We start from the raw sequence: 3,879 nt of genomic DNA, 5'->3' as shown, positions 1-3,879 counted from the left end.
TAAGAGCTAAAGTTACAAAACTTATCGAAGAAAACATAGGCATAAATCTTCATGACCTTGGGTTAGGCAGTGGTTTCTTAAATATGATACCAAAAGCGCAATCAACAAAATAAAAAATAGGTAAACTGGACATCATCAAAATTTAAAACTTTTGGGACTTCCCTGGCAGTCCAGTGGTTAAGACTCTGCACTTCCACTGCAGGGGGCATCGGTTCGATCCGTAGTCAGAGAACAAAGATCCCACATGCCACGTGGCATGAAAAATAATAAAATTTTAACTTTTGTTGTTCAAGAAAGTGAAAAGATAATCTATAGAGTGGGAGAAAATACTTGCAAATCATATCCTGATAAGGGACTTGTACCACATTATATAAATTACATCTCAACAATAAAAAGACAACCCAATTATGCAACACTTCGGCACTGTTGCTGGGAATGTAAGATGGTAGAGCCACTGTGAAAAACAGTACAGCTGTTCCTCAAAAAATTAAAAATAGAATTACCATATGATCCAGAAATCCCACTTTTGGGTATACAACCAAAAGAATTGAAAGCAGAGTCCTTGTTTTTTTTTAACCACTGTAGCGTCCAGTTTCTATTCACAAAGAAAAAGCTCCAGTCCATCTTTTAACTTTTTTTGAAAATTTCCTGACATTACAGAAATAAACTGAAATGTATTAATATTCCACTCACATTTCTGTGACAAACAAACAAAAAGTTCATGAGCCAAAAACACACAAAAAACAAAAAACAAGGAGAAGCTTATAAAACGAAATATGGATCTCAGCATTAGCAGCTGAACAGAGAAAGGAATTAAAATGCTTTAATTAAAAAATCACGAGTGGATGATAAAGTGTGTAGAAACTGAAAATTTACAAACTATTTAAAACCTGGAATCGCTGACTGTACTCAGATGGATCATGGGTAGTGATGAACAGCAGAAAGGGATTATGGATGAATCTGCATTGTTCTGGATGCTCCTCATGCCACCTGTCTCCGAGGAAAGCCTGACATTTATTAGACATTGAGCCAGGCTAATGCTGGCAGCAGATCCAGTGATGGTAACCTGCCTATCAGTAGATCCTTCCACTGGGTTCGCAATTTTGATCTGCACCCCAGATATCTGACAGATCTCATTGATTTTGGCTCCTTGACGCCCGATTATGCAGCCAATCAAATCGTTGGGAACTGTGAGTTCATGAAAAGTAGTGTGAGCAGATGCATCCAAACCACTGAATCCGGTGTTGCCATGTGTCATGGGAAAATGAGACTGTTGCATTGCCAACTGGTGCAGCTTGGTCAAATCTGGCTGTGGAATGGCATACTGTCCTTGAATGGTGTAGGCCTCTAGAGGCAGTCCCTCTAGGTCAGCATTGAGGCACATGGACGGGGTGGTGTGGGGAGCTCGCACTGTCCATGTCTGTGCTGTACCTGTCCTGACCACCTGCAAAGATGACCGGAGAACTGGAGGCTTGGGCCAGTATGGGATGGTTACACCCTTTGTGGGGGGGTGACTGGGAGAGAGTCTCCAACATGACCACGCAGATCTGTTTCACACCCTCAGTGATGGATTGTGGAATGCCAACAAGAATGATGGTCTGCTCAGTCGAGCTGGGGAGCATATCCCCTGCCACCTGGACCTGAGCCCCTGTACTCTCTCCTATTTCTTTGATCTTGCAACCACCTTTCCCAATGAGAGCTACACTGACCAGCAGGGGCCACCAGCCTCAGGGTGACTGGGGGTCTACTGGCAGCTGTGCTACTGGTCATAGAGCTGCTGATGTCCTCTTCCAGATTGTCAATGATCATAACAAAGGCCTTGAAGATGGCATTAGTGGGTCCAGCCAAAGTGACAATCCTCTCAGGACAATTCCCTCCTGAGATGTTGATACGTGCACCACTCTCCTCGCTCATCTTCCTAACTGATTCTCCTTTCTTTCCCGATGATACTGCCAACTTCCTTTCCATGCATAAGTAGCCGGATGGTGAGAGTGACATTTAATCCACCTTCATTCACACCAGTGTCCATGTCAAGCAGTGTTCTGAGGAGCTGGACTCTGAGTGGTCAAGTCTTTGGTCACTGGTGGGGGTGAAAGCCAAAAACTGCAGGCGAGACAACTGAGGGGAAAAAAGGAGCCAGCGGGAAGGGGAAGGGCGGGAGGCCGGGGCGGAAAAATAGGGGCTGGCAGGAAGGCAAGGGGGCCCCTCCGGAGGCGAGGAGGAGGAGGAGGGGGAGGAGGGGGAGGGGAGAGGGGGAGGGAGAGGAGGGGGTGGAGGAAGGGCGAAAGAGACCCCGGGGCGAGTGGAGGGCAGCGGAGGGTGGGCAGGCGGGAGAGAGCGTGCTCTGGCTGCTGCCTCAGCTGGTCTGGGAGCGTAGGGTCTTAAAGAGGTATTTGTATACCTATGTTCATAGCAGCACTGTTCACAACAGCCAAAGGTGGAAGCAACCTAAACGTCCACTGACATGAGTGGAAAACCAAAATGTGGTATATACATACAGTGATATATCATTCAGCCTTAAAATGGAAGGAAATTTTGACCCATGCTACAACATGAATGAACCCTAAAGATATTATGCTAAGTAAAAGAAGCCCATCACAAAAGAACAAATACTGTATGATTCCAGGGCCTGGAGGAATGGGAGATTAGGGAGTGATAGCTAAGGGGTGTGAGGTTTCTTTTTTTGTATTAATGAAATGTTCTAAAATCGTGTTGATGGATATATAATTTTGTGACTGTACTAAAAGCCATGGAATGGTACATATCAAATGGATGAATTATATGACATTCGAATTATACCTCAGTATAACTATTTATTTATTTATTTATTTTAATCTTTGGCTGGGTCAGGTCTTAGCTGTGGCATGCGGAATCTTTTTTTGTTGCGGCGCGCTGGCTTCTCTCTAGTTGTGGCAGCCGGCTCCAGTGTGTGTGGGCTCTGTAGCTGCAGAACGCAGGCTCTCTAGTTGTGTGTGGCCCAAGGGCTTAGTTGCCCCACAGCACGTGGGATCTTAGGTCCCCCACCAGGGATTGAACCTGAGTCCCCTGCATGGGAAGGTGGATTCTTAACCACTGGACCACCAGGGATGTCCCTCAATATAACTTTAAATAAAAGATCAGTGGGAATCCCCTGGCAGTCCAGTGGTTAGGACTCTACACTTTCACTGCTGAGGGTGTGAGTTCAATCACTGGTTGGGGGAACTAAGATCCTGTCAGCTGTGCAGTGTGGCCAAAAAATAAAAAATAAAAATAAATAAAAATTAAAAAATAAAAGATCAGTGTCAGACTTAAGGAAAACCTTCCATGACATGCCATAGGATTTACTGTCAGTACTCAGTCCTTTTCAACATCCAAAGACAAAGCATAAAAGTAATGTTTATTAATTTTTTAAAGTAACATAATGCCATAAAAGTAGTTAATAGTAGTCCCTCCATGGGAGAATAGAGGCTAAATTATCTTAATAGTTTGTGTTCAATCAATAATAGCTAACATTTAAAAAATAATAATTTTATTTATTTATTTTTGGCTGTGTTGGGTCTTCATTGTTGTGTACGGGCTTTCTTTAGTTGTGGTGAGCAGGGGCTACTCTTCGTTGAGGTGCGCGGGATTCTCACTGTTGTGGCTTCTCTTGTTGCAGAGCACAGGCTCTAGGTGCGCAGGCTTCCGTAGTTGTGGCACGTGGGCTCAGTAGTTGTGGCTTGCGGGCTCTAGAGCTCAGGCTCAGTACTTGTGGTGCACGGGCTTAGCTGCTCTGAGGCATGTGGGATCTTCCCAGGCCAGGGCTTGAAGCCGTGTCCCTTGCATTGGCAGGCAGACTCTTAACCACTGCGCCACCAGGGAAGCCCAATAATAGCTAACATTTATGTGGCATTTACTATA

General features: G+C 44.9%; 1 pseudogene across 1 annotated transcript; it reads right to left on the bottom strand.

Moving 5' to 3' along the window:
• Positions 1-804: 804 nt before the first annotated feature.
• On the bottom strand, positions 805-2,109 carry LOC309803174 (poly(rC)-binding protein 2-like; annotated as a pseudogene). The gene has a single exon. The product of its transcript is annotated as a poly(rC)-binding protein 2-like (transcript).
• Positions 2,110-3,879: the final 1,770 nt, after the last annotated feature.

The sequence above is a fragment of the Mesoplodon mirus genome, assembly GCF_964341445.2.
Source record: "Mesoplodon mirus genome assembly, chromosome: 4".
NCBI classification, from domain to species: Eukaryota; Metazoa; Chordata; class Mammalia; order Artiodactyla; family Ziphiidae; genus Mesoplodon; species Mesoplodon mirus.
Note: the sequence above shows the minus strand (reverse complement) of the source record. Positions and strands in the feature narration are given on the sequence as shown.